The following is a 17862-nucleotide window of genomic DNA, read 5'->3' as shown; positions in this document are numbered from 1 at the left end:
TGCATTTGTTCTCATGTCCCTGCTGCCACGTTTCCCCTCACAGAAGTCTGCTTTTCCTTGGTGCTTTTTGAGTAGCCTGCCCTTTGGAGTTGCCCTTTGATGCTTTGTTTGCCTCAGTCCTCTGTGTCCATGTTGTAGGTGGCATTCCCAAGAGGAATGTGTCCTTTAATGCCAGCCTCAATTAGAGCTCACTCTGTGAGGCAGGCCACCATCCATGTCACACACTGTGCCCTTGGACTAAGGGTAAATCTGAACCAGAAATATCACCTTTCCAAGAAATCAGTTTCTCATGATGACCCTCCAGATGAGTGAAGCAGAGGATACTGGTTTCACAGTGACCTCCAAGGGGGAGGACACTGCTGTCATGGTGACCTCCAAGGCAAGAGGACACTGGTATGGTGCCTGTGTGTTGAGTCTGGTCCAGAGGCCTTTATAACCTTGACCACTGGAGGTTAGAGCAGAACTGCCTGATCCATGTCTGAAACAGCGAGCCCTCAGGGCAGCCTGGGCTGGCTGGCATCCCCCAGGGCTCCTGCTCGTCCCACTTCCCCTAATGTGCTGTCAGATTTTATCAAGTTCTCTACAGTCCAAGATGTGAGGCAGATTGCCTTAGAGGAAGGGCTACCCCCTCCACTTCCACCTGGTGCTCTAACCTGGTTCCAATGAGGTGCTGGCTCAGTGAAATGATGCTCCTTTGTTTCCCTGCCCTCCAATGATAAATGCAGGGGCCAGATACACCCCTTGTGATTTGGGGCCGGGTGAGTTAAAGAATATCCCTTCCAGGGCGTTTCTGCCTATTTCCCTGTTTGCTGCCACACGGTCATTCTAAAACTTAACACAGATGCCTGCTTCTATTTTACTTGTTTATAATACATGTCTCTCCTGTTTCTAAAAGGTAGGCTTTCATAAAGGGAGCTCAGACTTTTTTGCGTTTGTAATAAAAATAATCCTAATGGTTTATAATCAAATCAAAGTCATGAGCTTTGAGGAGGAGCCGTCTGTGGGAAGCCTGGCTCCTTGCCCTCTCCCTGCTCCCTGGCTCTGCAGAGTCCTTTGGCACTGTTCTTTGATCAGACCCAAACTTGCTTCCAGGCAGCTTCCAGTCTAGGCAGGAGGATGAGACCTCCTAACCTGCTGTGATGGGGCTCTTGTGGGAATTTCATGTCTTGGCTGGATTGCCTCCAGAAAGGATGCCAAGGAAAGGTAGCAGGTGCCAAAGAGAACCCCACGACACATCATCCTAGGAAGTTCTCAGGAAAGAACATCCACTGCATGCTGGGCCTTTCTCTCCAGCCCACATTCTTCGGTCAGGTGACGGTACTTACCACGGGGCCACTGTGTGTGAGGGCTTCTGGAGAGACCAGAGAGGCTGCAGGAGCCTGGACTGCCCCGGTGGTCGGGGCATGTGTGCCACTCCTCCCGAGCCATCGGTTTCCTGAAGTTAGAGGAAGCTGTGGTGGAGAAAAGCTCGTAGTTCCATCTTGGGCAAATCCCTCCAAACCAAAGGATCTTTTATTAAATTCTCTGCTGCATCTTATGTGTACCAGACACAACTTTGAAGCCCACACTTCAGGCAGTTTCTTTCTGAGTGGACTTGATTGTGAAGACAAGCTTCTAATGGAAATCACTGAAATACCAGGGCACCCAAGCTGCAGTGGAATGTCGTTGTGTGTGACCTTGGCTTAGACCAGCCTTCAGATCAGGGGCTGGCAGACTTTTTTTTGGCAAAGGGCCAGTTAGGACATATTCTGGCTTTTTGGGCCACACTGTCTCTGTCTCAACAACTCACCTCTGCTTTATCATGCAAAAGCAGCTGAGACAGGGCGCAAAGGGATGAACACAGCCATGTTCCAAGAAAGCTGGGCTTAAGGACACTGGAATTTGAATTTCCTGTAATTTTCAAGTATCACAAAGTAGTATTCTTTTGATATTTTTTCCCCCAACCACTTAAAAATGTGAAAACCGTTCTTAGCTTATGCGTTGCACAAAAGTAGGCAGCAGGTGGGATTTGGTCTGTAGTTTGCCCAGCTCTGTGTAAATGACCAACGGGCAGTCAAGCAGGTCGGCTTTTAGCAGCTCATCATCACTTCACTGGGGAATCTGAGCTGGGCATTCGTGAGAACAGTGGTGCTAAGTTAGCTCTAGGGATGGTTTCATGCAATTAAGTAAATTACTCCTTTGATTAGTACTGTGCTTAGCAGGTCCAATTGGAGGCTAGAAGTAGAGGAATGCATCAGTTTAACACCAGTCGCCTTGCCCTATTTCCAGGCAGGTAGCTTTCATCGGCCTGAAGCAAAAAGAGCAGTGGCTCTAATTTCCCACCTCTGCAAGCTTGTCAGCCTCTTCACAGTCAGGCCTCCATCCCACCCACTGCCTCCCAGAACCCATTTGCAGAGATGCTGGCTCTGCCATCTGTAGGGTGTCACTGAAGGCAGGGTCTGCTCATGGCACAACCTGGCTCTAAGGAAGCTTTATATCATTTCTACCCACCTATCCCCATTCCTGTTCCATTGCTAGATGTAGCAGTATGTTTTGTGGAGCCATACGTGCAAAAACTATAGTTAAGAATGTCTCTGTTCTTTCTCTCCAGTACAGTTGCTTTCAGGAAATGAGCATCCCAGCTCTCTGCTGTTGAATTGTACATCATGATATTTGGTGCAAGCTAAAGGCCAGGCTTACTCATCCTACCTAGCTGTTGCTTGGTTTTACCGTTACATCATCACTTAAGCACAGGAGTCAGCTTTTGATTGGGAGGTTGGAGATGTCTGAAGGATCATTATTTATTTCCTAATCTTAGAGTCCTTCGTTCAGCATGTCTGCAGAAAGCATTTCCAGCTGGGTGCTGGAACTATAAAAATGAAGGCGGATGACTCAGTCCCAGCCCTTCAGAAGTTTCTAGGGTAGTGAGGGAGCCAGCAGACCCCACAGCAAAATAGCAGGGCTGTGATAGAGGGCTGCCCAGAGTGCAATGAGATGGGATCAGGGAGGATCCACAGCAGAGACAGTGTCTACACTAGGTCTTTTTAAAGGCTTATGGGGCTAGCCAGGCTAAAAAAGGCAAGGGAGGGTGTTTCAAGCAAGACTGGAAGGGGCATAAAATGACACCCATGGACAACAGCAGATTGTTCCAGGTGATGTGGTGTAGAGGACAAGGAGGGCATCGCTAGAGAAGGAGGCTGAGGGTAGGCCTTGAAGTCTTCATGGACGAGCTGTGGGAGTCATGGAAAGATTCAACGTGGGGAAGTGACATGATCAGCACAAGAGTTTTAGAATGAGCCATCTGGCTACAGAGTAGAGAGTAAACTAGCAGAGAACAAAACCGGAAGCGCAGGATCCAAGAGCAAGGTACCGAGGACCTGAACTGAGCTAGGGGCTGTGGAGCAAGAGATTACAGATCCAAGAGAGGGGGGAGACTTGGCAAGCCTTGCCAAATAGACGGCCTTGATGAGCCGTGGAAGGGAAGGCAAGTGGTGAGGGAGAAGCTGAGCGTCCAGGACTCAAGTCTCAAGCCAGGACAGGTGGGCCAAGGCCGTGCCACACGCGGGAGGAGGGTTGGAAAGAAAGAGGAGAACTTCCCATGAGGGTCTGTCGAGTTTGAGGGCTGCTGGGCTGTCCAGATGCAGATGGGGTCTAGGCATTTGGACAGAGCAGCCTGATGTCAGTCAAGAGGGCTGGGTGACAGGCAACTCGGGGAGCCACCACCGTCAAAGCGGTCCTTAAGCCGCCTCAGGAGCGAGCACTCCCGGGCAGTCCTCGAGAATGGGCAGCGGCCAGCATGGGAGAGAGACACGAGGGTGGGGAACCCAGCCCCAAGCATCCTCCTGCCCCTGTCCTTAGTTCAGGCCCCCCTGGTCTCCTCTTCTTCCTTTAGAAAGGGAGCCTTATGTCAGATTAGAGCAGTATATTCTCTTGAGAAATTTATAAAACACAAAGCTATACAGAAGAAATAAAAAATCATCCATAATCCCATCACCCAGGAATAACCACTGTTAATATTTTGTATGCTGTAATTCCTTATGGATATCCCTTTCCATTTCATGGCAGAAGGAGGGAGTGGTTGACATGTCCTATATATAGTTTTTATAGTTCTATAGTTTTTATATCCTGCCCTTTAATGTTCTATAATGAGTTTTTCCCATGTCATTCAAAATTCTTCTAAAACATTTGTAATGCCTGTGTAGTATGCCATCATAATGCACTCTTAAACAGTGAACCACTCGCCAATTGTGGATATTGAGACTCAGATGCTTTGCTTCTATAAATAAAAGCACCATGGCCATCTGTCTTCATAAATCTTTGCCCTGTGTTCTGATTATTTCCTTAGGACATTGCTAGAAATGGGATGATAGGGTCAGAAATGTGACATATTTAAGAATCTTGAAACATTTTGCCACATTCCCTTGCAGGAAACTTGTACTAATTTATACCCTTTCCAGGAAAGTGCGAATAAGGGTCCCAGTGATGGAAATCCCCACCTGGAGATCTCTGCCTACTCGTGCCTCCCCCTTTTTCTCCCCCCACCCCCAAGTCATCTAGGTCTCCTGTAATGCCCACGTGATTGTGCTCTTGGATTCTTATTTCATCTTTCATGTTTTGTTCATTTATTTCATTTTCATGAGACCTTTCCTACAAAGAGTTCGCTCAGTGTGCTATACTGCCAACTTTTCCTGCTGCATTAACTATTATAAAAAATATTTCTAAAGGTCCAAAAATTTCAAATGACTGAGGAGATCGTTGAACACAGGAGCTTCTTGCTAAAGCTGAGACCAGAGAGTGACTGCTGCCCCAAACCAAAAGTCCTCCCTTCCTCTAATTAGAATCCTTAAACTCACTGTGTTTGAAAGGGTGCAGAGAGCCACTGTGGCACTTTCAGATCCACAGGGAACATTTGTAACTTCACTGGTCTTTTTTTTCCTCTCACCTCCTGTGTATAATAGCTTTCAGGCATTGTCTGGGCTGGCCTGACATGAATAATTATAAGGAAATCCCACTGAATTAAGACTAAAAGGATCAGTCACTCTAGATAATCTGTGCCAACCATAGGGATTGCAATGCCTCTCTTGAGGGTAGCGTTAAACACACAGGAAGGCTTCTGCTAGAAGTTCAGGGCTCCCATTTAAATGTTGACAGGCAGTACATTACTGCAGTCGTGCAGATAGTTCTAGAATATCTGTTAGCCTGCCAGATTTCCCCCATTCTTCCCAGTGACTAGTTTCATGATTATCTTACTAGGAAAGTCTTCATTTAAATGTTTCTACTTCATTTATAAAATAAGACCACAGTTAGAATCTGCTCTCTTGAGCCACTCAGTGCTAGATTTTCTAGGACAGCCTCTCGTAAAGGGTGTTGAAAGAGCTGGAGAATGAGCAAGCTGCAGCCTGGGCTTTTGGTGGGAGACCAAAGGAATACAGGAATTGTGGAGGTGTCAGTATCTTTCCTTTAAAAGAAAAGGGGTTGACGTAGTTAATGCACTTGAATTTCATAGGGAATCAGGGGAAACAATCCATATTTACACATTCTAAGGACATGAACAAGAGATAAACTGAAAACTTGACCTAGTTGTATACAAGTAATACTAATTACAACCACTCAGTTGAGCTGATCACTATTTGTGTCTTATTAACACTCACATAAAAGCTAATATATATCATTGTGCCAGATAAACCTTGCTGAGTAGCTTGTTATTATAACCCTGAAATCTTCTTTTAGGTGTGTTACACAGTCATTTACTCATAATTTTTAAAAATTAGAAGGAAGATGGGGTCATATTATTCTGGAAGTTGTTAAAAAATACTGACTCAGACATGATCTTGGACTCTTCACTGGACCGATATTTCTTGAGTTCCTATTGTGTTACATGTACTGTTCCCAGTGTTATCAAGGAGCCGTGGGCAGTAGATGACAAACTCTACCCTGAAGTTGTATGGTGAATTTGAGAAGAACCATGTGTGCTTACAAAAAACTCCAGTAAGACTAACGCAAGGGCACAGTCATTTGAAGCAGAGCAGAAGGAACACCAAACCTGAAGGTTAGGAGGTAGGGTGGGACTAATGCAAGGAGGCCAGCTCGGGGTGCAGCTTCAGTCACCTGCTGAGGAAAGTGAAGGGCAGTGACAGATGAAGAAGCGCTGAATTGCCAAGGAAGGCCCACCTGTTATCATTTTAGGGGGTTAGTCCATCACACACCTCTCTCCTCCCACTGAGAAGTAGACACAAAGATCAGACTGACCTCTTCAGTCTATTACAGATATGGGTTGGATTAGAGAAGGCAGCTGAAGTGGTTTCAGGCATTTGGAATAGCCCAGAAGAAGTTAATGTTGTAAAAACAAATCAAAACAGAACAGAACAAAACTCTGGCATGATTAGAGAAGCAGAAAGTAGACAGCGGGAGCTGCATTTCCTCTACCAGACTGGGATGGTCCAGTGTGAGCAAAGCTCCAGGGGCCCTTCGAGACAGCAGACCCTGGTGAGGACCAGCAGCTGATGCTCCTACCTCTTGGTCAGAACTGCTGGTGCAGATCCTCAGCAGAACCCTGAAGACTGCTCTCTGTCTAACTAGAAAATAAGCTTGGCACTACCCCACTTCCAGAAGCTTCCCCATTTGCTTTCTGATTCTTTCTGCTTGCCCATAACCAGACTTGGTTCTTATAGATGGAAAAGCTCTACTTCACCCTGTCCCCCACCCCTCACCCCTGAAATCTCTTGGTTCACCTTTTTCAGCTCCCGGGAACCTGATGGTGGACACAATTCCCACTGCAGAGAGGTGTTAATCTGCCATCCCCTCTTTCCCAGGCGGGGCCGGCCCAGCCAGCCCTCCCTCATAGGGCTCCCCAGCACTTTCTTTATGCTGTCTGCATCACATTGTCGTTGCCTTGTCATTTCCTATTGTCTCCTTCCCTAAGACTGAGTTGCTTAAGGGTAAGGGCTGCGTCTTATTCTCTCTGTAGCTCTAGCGCCTCCACAGTGCTTGTTTGTTAACCAGGTGTTTCAAGATCTCTAAGCATCCTTATACATACTGATCTTTTCTAAGAGTTGGTGGCAGTTGGAATCTGGAAGAGTGGACTGTAGCTGCAGCAGAGAGGTGTACTTATATAAGAGCATTAATGCATGTGAAGAATAGAAGGGTTGGGTGTTTGACTACTTGCCAGAGCAATAAGGGCTTAGAGAACGAGGTGTAATGAGGACGTTCTCAAGATGGAGCTGCCTGGACAGGTGCGGGGAGCCAGGAAGCTGCAGCACCCCAGGGGACTGGCAGAGCTTCTGAGGCTTCCTGAGCACTGTCATGTTCCCCTCCATGTCCTAAGGCTGAGCAGCACCCACTTTGGGGGAGCCTGACAGAAGGGGTTCTCCAGGAGAAGGCAAAGAGACCCCCTGTATGCTGCCCCGGGAAGGGACATGCTCAGGCTTGTTGGACACCTGGCCAGCCGGTGCGGAAAGGTGGGTGAAGCGCCCAATCCCCGCCCACCTGCCTCCCGGGTAACCTGACATCAGCAGCTGTTCCCTGCCCATGGGATGGAAATGATTTGTACACCAAGGTGGGCTCTCGAATCTAGTTCTTTATCTGCGAAATGATGGCAGAGCCCCTTTTTGCTTGTCATGGGAGTGATTTCCATGAGCCAGAGGTTCCGAGTTCATTGCTGCTCAACTGTCTGCGAAAGAAGATAACTCACGTCGGAGCTGGTGTCGAGGGTGCCCAGATGATGCAGGCGCGTGCAGCGCATTGCGGGGGCAGTGAAGTGAGCTCGAGGGCTCTCGTGCCAACAAGATGATCTGGAGAAGGCTCCTGGGGTTGGGCAGCTTGGCAGCCAGGCCCGCTGCGCCTCGCAGAGATGCAGTCCTTCCAGCGCAGTGGCCTGGACAGACAGAGTCGGATCAGGCCGCTCTCGGGACCCTGACTTTTGGGTAGTTATATTAATAATTTGGAAGCGCTTGGACTCTCCCTCTCTATTCAGGAGAGGCTGTTTCACAGGACACACTGCACGTTCTCACCCTGCCCCGTGTCACACCCCACGTCACTCGAATATGAGCCAAACAGCTACGTAAGAGGCATGGAATTCTTTGACGTTAGTAAAACCTACATTGGGAAAAGTGAGCCCTTGCAGCTGATCCTTAGATTTCAACGATGACTGCTTCTTGGGGCAGGCCCAGTTGATTTAGATTTTCAGCATTTTGTGAGCCTGGGGCTCTGCTTCTTAAGCCAAAATTCTTCTATTCACTGCCCATCCTAAACTCCACCACCAGCCTGAGTTCCCCAAAATGCTGCATTCATCTTGTCGCTCAAGAACCTGTAGTTGCCTGAAGCAAATTGTCGAAAGTATTTTAGGAATAAAACAAAGGATTGTGAGATTTCTATTTTGCCGAGCAAGAACATTTTCTCAAAAAGCCAATTACCATCTACTGTCTCCTTTATTTTGTAAATGAAAACTTTTTAACATCAAGATGAAGGAAAGACCTAATTTCCGAATATGGGACATTGATTTGACTGAGATTTGTGGAAAACCCATTTAAATGTCTCCTTCTCTTTTCATTTTGTTTTGTGTCAGACCAGCCCGTGAGGACTCCAGGATCCCCGTCAGACCCACACGCCTCTGGCCTGGCAGGTGCACCGCTACCTGGCCTGGTGTGCCCCATTGCCTCCCAACCCCATACCTTCCCGCTTCCTCCTGCCCAGCCTCCTCAGAGGCTGCACCTCCGCTTACTTCCTCCAGGCCCCGCAGCCCCCTCCCCCCTTTCTCCTGCTCTAGGTGCTGGTGCCCTGGCTCCGGTGCTGCCAGCACAGGCGCAGTGCGCCACAGGGGTTCGTTCGTCTAATTGTACAGTTTTGTCATCTCGTTTCCCTTTCTTCTGCCTTCCTGGTCAGCTGTGTAGAAGGCACATCCCTTCTCCTACTTTTTCTTCCCTGCTGGGCTAGCATGGCCTTAGCAGAGAAGAGGCACACATACTTCATCAAGTGCTCCTCGTGCGCCTCAGTGGGTGCCAGGGGACCTGCGCCCATTGTAATCTACTTGAAAATGTCATCCTGTGAGTCCTCAGGAAATCCCCACGTTGTTAGAGACTGATAGTGTTGTAGCACTATTTGTTTTATTTTGAATATTTCTTCCATTCCCAATTTTAGTGAAATAGGGCAGGCACATATTTTTAAAGTAAAGAGAATTTAAGAGCTTTAAGAATTTTTTTTCTAATTTTAAAATATCCCTTTTGGTTTATCTTTTTAATTTCACTTGTATTTTTGAACATCCACCAGGCGCAGTACTGTGCTAGGTGTTGGGGACAAAGAGAAGATTAATATGTTGTTCCTGTCCTCAGAGGCCCCACCCTCAGAGGAGCTTACCGTTTCCTGGAGGAATACAGAGAGACAAATAAAACGAGGGGCAGACAGCAGGGCAAGACTGGAGAGCAGATTGGGTTGGGGTGGTCTGTGGAAGAGGCCTGCTTAATGTTTTATAGAAGAACGGGAGTTACAATTTGAAGAAGCCACTTTAAAAATCTATTAGAGGGAACAGATATGGCTCAAGTGGTTGAGCACCTGCTTCCCATGTGTGAAGTCCCTTGTACGAGGTCCCAGGTTCAATCCCCAGTACCTCCTAAAAACAAAAACAAACAAATGAAAAAACCACCTCATTGGAGAGCAGATATAGCTCAGTGGTTGAGCACCTGCTTCCCATGTATGAGGGTTCTTACCCGAGTTCAGTCCCCGGTACCTCCTAAAAAAAAGAAAAAAAAAAAATGAGTTAGAAACAAGGTCATTCTCTTGAAAAGTTTTCTTCTATTAAAAAAAAAAGTGGAAATTTTCAATTTGCTGTAAGAAAATACCAGCAGAGCTGAAAATAAATTAGAAGTTATTTAATTGCCCCTTGAATTGTGACCTCCTGGGGTTAAAAAAAAGATCTGCCAGAGAGGAAGGAAATGAGTGCAGCCCCACAGGGAAACACCCGGGGGAGGGAAGTCCCAGCAGGTTTCTTATCTTCTCATCAGTGTTAAATTGGCAGTCTCCTAAATAAGAAAATTTGCTAATGAAGAACAGAGTTCTGTGTCTGCAGCGCATTTTAACTTTAATAAGGAGGTGTGACTGAGCTCTGAGAAGGCCTGCTTGGCCACCAGACATTTGAAAGTGACGTGCGGCAAGGACCCCTTCCCTTCCATTCCTTCGCCGTCCACCCCAGTGAGTCCTGGGCCCACCAAGCTCATGGGCTGCCAGCCCCCCCCCCAGCTGGCCTGCTGAGCACGCAGAGCCTGGCCGAGGAGAGCACAGCTGCCCGAGCGGCTCTCCTTGGGGGCCCGCCTGGGTGCCCCTCCGGCGTCCTGGCCTGGATTCCCGACTCCTTGTTCCCGATATCTCCTTGGTCCCGGTAGAGACCTGACCTGCTCACCGGGAGGCCCAGCTCTGAACTCCTTTTTTGTGTACACTTCCACGCCAGACCACCCCAGGCCCAGACCCTCAACCCTCCTCTTCCTACCAGCTTCCAGGCAGTGAATGTTTCCCGAGGGCCTCTGTGTGACCGCACAGTGCAGTGGTTAGACGCGCGGACTCTGCGCCAGCCTGCCTGCATCCTCATCCAGACTCTTAGGCTTCGCTGTGGGACTGGAACTTCCCTGTGCCTCAGTTTCCTCTTCGGGAAAGTGGAGACAGCATCAGTACCCGCATCCTGGGGTTCAATCAGTGAGAACAATGGGTGCTAACTGTGTGGTCCCATGCTGAGCAAGGTCCACCCCTATCTACATAGGAGAGCTACCTCGAACATAGGGAGGAGCTCAGCAGGGCTGCCATACTAGGTGATGGCTGCCCCCGGCCAGGGCCTGCTGGGACTTCTCCTCATTCGTGAGACTTCCGTCGGGTCTGGATGGAGGGGTAGGACTTGAAGTGGAGGTGCAGGGCACAGGAGGATCATGTCACGCTTCCGCAGGGGTAAGCTGTGAGCAGTTCAGTTTGGCCTGCTGTGTGGAGGGAGTATAAGAGATCAGACAAGGACACGTCTTAAGGGACTCAGGTACTGGATCCGTTAACAAAGGGAGATGTGCAGGGTTTGTGAGCAAGGAGAAGAAGGAGATGGGATTTTGCACATCATGCCCCAAGTCACTCAAATATGAGCTGCAAAATATCCCGCTGTATAATTTTACGGCAGTGTATGCAGCCCTCCTTCATGTCGATACAGTTAAGCTCTTTCCAGTTTTGCTATTATAAATAACACTACAATTAATATTTTCTGCATAAAACTCAAAACATCTTTTGGGTTTTTTCCTGTAGGAATTCTTAAAATTGCTAGGTTACAGGCAATTAACTTTTTTCTGTGATGTTTTCCTCTTTTTCATTTTTATTCTTTTATTATAAAAGTAACACATGTTTATTTTATAAAATTTTGGAAGTTAATGAACAAAAAAACAGTCATGACGCATCCACCAACTGTAAATAACATTTTTCTACATATCCTAAAGAATGTATCTTTTTAGAGCGTTTGAAATACACTGTCAGATTATTTTCCAGAAATGTTAAACTGATTTTGGCTTTCACCAGCAGGGAACAATAATGCATTGTCAATGCCTCTCACCAAAGTGAGAGTTTGTGGTTTTTATTAATCTGTATTAAAATGATAGGTTGGAAATGGTGTTTTATTGTTATTTTAACATACATTTGTTTTACTCTTGTGGGTTTGATCAACTCTTCAGTCTTCTCTTTGCCATTTTCTATGAAAGGGCAGATTTTATATACTATCACTAAACTCTCTGTCTTAATTTTCCTGTCTGTAAAACAAAGATCACACAATGGATTGGCTCCACAACAGGAATTTGTTGGTTCACAGTTTCAGAGGCTGGAAAACTTGCTTCCTCCAGGGGTCGGTATCTTCCAGCTGGCCAGCAATCTTTGGGATTCCTTGGCTTTCCCATCACGCGATCATGCACTTGGTGGCATCTTCTTTCTCTTCCAGGTTCCATTGACTTCCAGCTTCTGGCTGCTCCCCGGTTGGCTTCTCCTTCTGTGTCCAATTTCCTTTGCTTCTGAGGACTTCCACCATATTGGATAAGGCCTACCCTCATTCAGTGTGGGCACACCTTAACTAGGAAAATCTCCAAAGGTCCTGTTTACAAATGGGCTCCCACCCACAGGACCAGGGCTTGGGACCTGAACATGCCTTTTGTGGGGGATGTGCTTCAGTCCCCAACACTGTCCTACCACCTTAAGCACTAGACCACCAGCCACATTTTTAGCCAGAATCACTTTCTTCTCTACTAAGATATAATTTACATATAGTAAAATTCACCTTTTTTAGTTTACAGTCCTGCAAGTTAGACACACAGTCATATAACCACAACAAATCAAGATGTAGAAAGTTCCTCCAGAAAACTCCTGAGTCCCCTTGTAATCAACTACCCTCACCTACCAACCCCTGGAAACCACTGATCGAGTCCTCTTGCTGAGTTTTGCCTTTTCCAGACTGTCATACAAATGGGGTCATATGGTATATAGCCTTTTGGGTCTAGCTTTTACCATGGAACATATACATTTGCATTCCATTCATGTTGTTTTGTGTATCAGTGACTAGCCCCTGCCATTGCCAAGTTCAGTTCTGTTGTTTGGATGTTCCACAATTGGTTTATCCATTCACCAGTTGAAGATATTTGGGTGTTTCCTAATTGGGGCAATTATAAATAATGGTGCTGTAAACATTTGCCTACAGGTTTTGATATGACCGTAGTTTTCATTTCATTTGAGTACATAACCTAGGAGTGGGATTGCTGGGTCATATGGTAAGTGCGTATTTAACTTTACAAGAAGCTGCCAAATTGTTTTCCATAGTGCCCATACCATTTTGCATTCTCATCAGTAGTGTATGAGAGTTCTAGTTGTGGTTTTAATTTGCATTTCCCTAATGACTCATGACGACGTGCTTGTGCGTCTTTTTATATTCATATTTGCTGTCTGTATATCTTCTTTGGTGAAGCGTCTATTCCTGTCTTTTTCCAATTTGTCATTTGCGTGGTTTGCTTTCTTATTACCGAAGTCTGAGAGTTCTTTATGCATTTATAGAGCATTTATGGACAAATCCTCTATCAGATACATGATTTGCAAATATTTTTTCCCACCCTTCGCCTTGTCTTTTTACTCTCTTGTCTCTTCATCCTCTTTGGCTTGCCTTTTCATTCTCTCATATCTCTCTCTATATATAGGCTCGTCTTTTCATGCTCTTTTAAAGAGAAGTTCTTAATTTTGATGAAGTCCAGTTTATCAGATTTTTCTTCTATGAATTGTACCTGTGGTGTCATAGCTAAGAAATCTTGGCTAACCCAACATCACAAAGATTTTCTGCTCTGCTTTTTATAGTTTTAGGATTTACATTTAGAGTCTCCCTTTGTATTAGTCAGCCAGAAGGGTGCTGATGCAAAATACCAGAAATTGGTTGGTTTTCATAAAGGGTATTTATTTGGGATAGGAGCTTACAAATACCAGGCCATAAAACATAAGTTACTGCCCTCACCGAAGTCTTTTTGGAGCAAGGTGACTGACGATGTCTGTGAGGGTTCAGGCTTCCTGGATTCCTATGATACTGGGGCTTGCTTTTCTCTGGGTTCAACTTTCCTTTCTTCCTGGGGCTGGCTTCTCTTTCCTCTGTAAGCTTACTTCCCAGGGCTCCAGCTTAAGTCTTCAGCATCAAACTCCAACATCAAAACTCTAACAACATGGGAAGTGGACTTGGCCCACTGGTTAGGGCGTCTGTCTACCGCATGGGAGGTCCGCGGTTCAAACCCCGGGCCTCCTTGACCCGGGTGGAGCTGGCCCATGCGCAGTGCTGATGTGCTCATGAGTGCTGTGCCACGCAGGGCTGTCCCCGCGTAGGGGAGCCCCACGCGCAAGGAGTGCACCCGGTAAGGAGAGCCGCCCAGCGCAAAAAAGAAAGTGCAGCCTGCCCAGGAATGGCGCCACACACACGGAGAGCTGACACAACAAGATGACGCAACAAAAGAAATACAGATTCCCATGCCACTGACAACAACAGAAGCGGACAAAGAAAAACACGCTGCAAATAGACACAGAGAACAGATAACTGGGGGGGGGGGGGCGAATAGAAATAAATAAATAACTCTTTTTTTAAAAAGCCAAAAGAACTCTAACATCAGAAAACCCTCAACTCTGTTCTTCACCAATACCCTAATCATAACTCAAATCATGCCCAGGTACAGATGAAATTACTAGCATAATCCTGTGTTTCTTTTTGGAATTCATCAATTATATTAAACTGCTACACCTTTCGTTCCTCTCCCCCTCCCCTGGCCCGGAAATGGCTCCCTGGTCTGTCTTACTCATGGTTTCCACTTGTTGTCTGCTTGTTTTCTGCTTGTTGTAGCCACTCATCTTCTTTAGAAGGCACCAGGAACTGAACCCAACCATTTGAGCCACATCCACTCCCTGTTCATTGTCTCTGCTCGTTGCCCACTCCCTGCTCATTGTGTCTGCTTGTTGCATCTGCTCATCTTCTTTAGGAGGCACCAGGAACCAAATCCCGGGCTTCCCACATGGGAGGCAGGCATACAACTGCTTGAGCCACATCTGCTCCCCTCCCTTCCTTTATAAACACTTATTCCTAGGCCCAGAAGTTTCTCTGGGGAAACAGTTCCAATAACAAACAGATGCACCTGAGCAGATGTGGAATGGAGTTGGTGCTGAAGAGCTTTGCCAGGCATGGCACCCTCCAGAAACCATCAGGAAAGGCTCTTTGTGCATCAGAAGTTACCCTAGGAACAGCTTTGAGACAGACATTAAGGCTTCTCCGGCTTAAGACTTGGCATAAAAGTGAAGATTGTGTCTTTCAAAAAGAGTGTGGAATGATAAGATGCAAAACTCTAAACTTTCTAGATAAATCCTTCTGACTGCTACACAAAGTCAGGATGTTGAATAGTGCCAAGCATAGGACTTTGCCGATTACATGCAAATACCCATGTCAGTGACTCATCCAATCATGCTTTAATCTCATAACCAAGAGGCTTTTAAAAATTATAGTCAATAAGGCAGCTTGCTAGTTATGACTGTCATTGGAATTGGGTTTTCCTTAGAACAGCTGGAGTGTAATGTGGTGGGAAGAAAACCTGATGTGGATAAGAGGTCAAGGATTGCTTGCCTGGGAGGATGTGCAGCTAAAGTTTGATAGAAATCTGTGAAATGGCCAAACTCAGCCAAGCAAAGTAGAGGCCTGCCATCTTTCATCCATGGGAAATACACCACAGCCAAAGTTTTCTGAAAACAGCATTGATTATCGGCTTTGTGTCAGACACGGCCCTGTCTTCAAGGAACACATGGTCCAGAGTGTGAGCTGCTCTATGCCAGGGGTGGGGGGAAGTCAGGAGAAGATTCTCACCCTAGTAAGAGAGGGAAATTCTGAGCAAGTGCTTCTCCGAGATGTTCCAGGCAGAGCACAGTTTGGTAGCCTCTGAGACATGCAAGTCATCGGCATAGCTCTGTCGTAGGCAAGGTTCACAGCAGTCATAGGAGATGACTCTGGAGGTGTAGCAGGGCCCAATTTTGGAGGATCTTGTGTGCTTGGCCCTGAAATATGAGTGTTTTCTTGAATTCACCTTGATAACATTGAACCATTTTACATATAGGTGGGATGGATTTGGATTTTCTTTTTAGAAAGATCTCTCTGGCCACTCTATAGAGGGTGAATTGGAAGGGGGCCAGATGAACATTAGGGAGGCCAGTTATTTGGCTGTAGCGGTAACCCAGGAGGGACCCCTGGGGCTCTAAGAGGTCATACAGCTGACAGGAAGGAGCAGGTGGATAGGCACTGAGAAGGTGGGATCAGGGAACAGGACAAGAGAACATCTAGGTGCTCCTGGGGTATTGGCTTGGGCACCTAGATGGATATGGTGCCACCTCTCTCCCACCACCTGGGAGGAACTGCAAGTGACAGGTTGGGACCCTCTGAGCTTGAGGTACTTTGGGCCGTCCGGTTCAAGACACTCACAAGGCAGCTGATTGAGGAAGCCTGGGACTCCTCTAGGACCCTGCCACAGGCGACTTCCTCTAATTTATTTCAAGACAAAGTTACAGGAAACCTCGGTATCACTAGTACCTTTCAAGGTACAGTATGCGGGACTGAAAAAACATCAAGTCTAGGTAGAGAGGCCGAGGGGAGCACACACAGACATTCAGGGCAGCACGTGGCTCACCGGGAAAGCCCTTGTCCCCCACCATGAGCTAGGACACCAGACAAGGACTGCCCACTTGGCAAGCGCTGGAGGAGGCTAGCGCCATTAGCTCTCATTGGCTTGCGTCCCTCCTTCCTTTACCTCCTTCTCTCTTTCTCTGTTCAGCTGAGCCTTTCTCATTTATTTAAAAAAAAAAAAAGTGAATTCCCTCCCAGTCCTTTTGAAATGGAGCATGTCAGTGATAGATGAGGCAGTATTCTATAACTTCAAAGGGGAGAGATTGAGTGGGTGAATGCGGCCGCGGGAGTTGAAAAGTCCAAGGGAACGGGAGACCCGTGGGGTGACCCCGCCATCAGGAGGAGCGCCCTTGACCCCACCCCTGCTGGTGCCATGCAAAAGCACAGACAATGCCACTTTCAGTAAATCATGAAGGATCCTGAATACCCGTTTTTGTCCCGTCTTCAATGGGCCTTGGGCACATTGCTTTAGCTCTAGCCAGCCATGCGTGCTGGGCTCCCAGCCACTCAAAGGCTCAGAGCAGAGTGCTCTCCACTAGATAATGGAGTCTTTGCACAAGTGATTTTGGGGGAGATTTTTTTTCCAGATTTCCATAGCTAATCATAGCAAAGGTGACCTCATGGGTAGCGTGGGCCATTGTCACCCTTCGCACATCCAGCCTTTGAGTGATGCCGACCTTTGTGAGGTAGCCACGCAACACCTAATTCAATCACACTTATGACCCCAGCCTCACCTTGGCACTGGCCTCTTCTCCAGGCTCAGTGTGCTGCTGGGGGCCTCTGCACAAACCCCAGCCGCGCTCTGGAGGCAGCCTGTGCTGAACAGAAAGCATTTGGCCATTTTTCCTGCTTTCAGAATTCTAGGCCCCCTACTGAATCTGGCATGGGCAGTGGCTGCTTGTTCTCATGAGGCAATGTACTTAGGCCCTGGCTCTTTCCACGGGGGAGTCTTGGGAAGCAGGGGAAGAATAACCTGGGGTCATTTGAGGGCTGGCATGGTCACGTCCTTAACCATCTGTGACCGTTGAGAGCCTTATTTTCTGTTAAGAAGAAGCACAGAGGCTTCCTTGGCTTGTTATTAGTAATAACAAACAGCTAGAGTTTATTGAGAACCTGCCATTTGCCAAGTGCTTTCACATGTTACCTCATTTAATCCTTAAACCTTATGGACATTTCTACAGATGAGGAAACTGAGGTGGCTAGGAGAACCCAGCAAGAGAAGGCACTAATCTGCTGAGCACAATGATTACTCAGTATATCTTAGCCATTTTTGTCCATCAGCATTATTTTATATTTCCAGGTTGTGCCCCCCATTTTGTTGTCAGACCAGGGTCTTACATATTCATGGAACAACAAATAGTCCTTTTTATTTCCCTGACTTGGGGTATTTATTTATTCAGTGTTATCCCCTGGTGCCTGCTTTGCCAAGGACTGTGAGCCGAGTGGTCTCTGCCCTAGCAGAGCTTAGGGTCTTTTTTTTTTTTTGTAAAGATTTATTTTTTTTTCTCTCCCCTTTCCCCCCCGCCCCGCAGTTGTCTGCTCCCTGTGTCCATTCTGCTATGTGTTCTTCTGTGACCGCGTCTATCCTTATCAGCGGCACCAGGAATCTGTGTTTCTTTTTTTTTTTTTAAGATTTATTTATTTCTCTCCCCTCCCCCCCACCCCGGTTGTCTGTTCTCTGTGTCTATTTGCTGCGTCTTCTTTGT

General features: G+C 47.0%; 1 protein-coding gene across 1 annotated transcript in view; it reads left to right on the top strand.

Moving 5' to 3' along the window:
• Window positions 1-17862, top strand: part of DIS3L2 (DIS3 like 3'-5' exoribonuclease 2) — a 392051-nt gene that overhangs the window by 356067 nt on the left and 18122 nt on the right. The gene's annotated exons all lie outside the window — the stretch shown is intronic.

This window comes from Dasypus novemcinctus, chromosome 7 (genome assembly GCF_030445035.2).
Source record: "Dasypus novemcinctus isolate mDasNov1 chromosome 7, mDasNov1.1.hap2, whole genome shotgun sequence".
Classification (NCBI taxonomy): Eukaryota; Metazoa; Chordata; class Mammalia; order Cingulata; family Dasypodidae; genus Dasypus; species Dasypus novemcinctus.
Note: the sequence above shows the minus strand (reverse complement) of the source record. Positions and strands in the feature narration are given on the sequence as shown.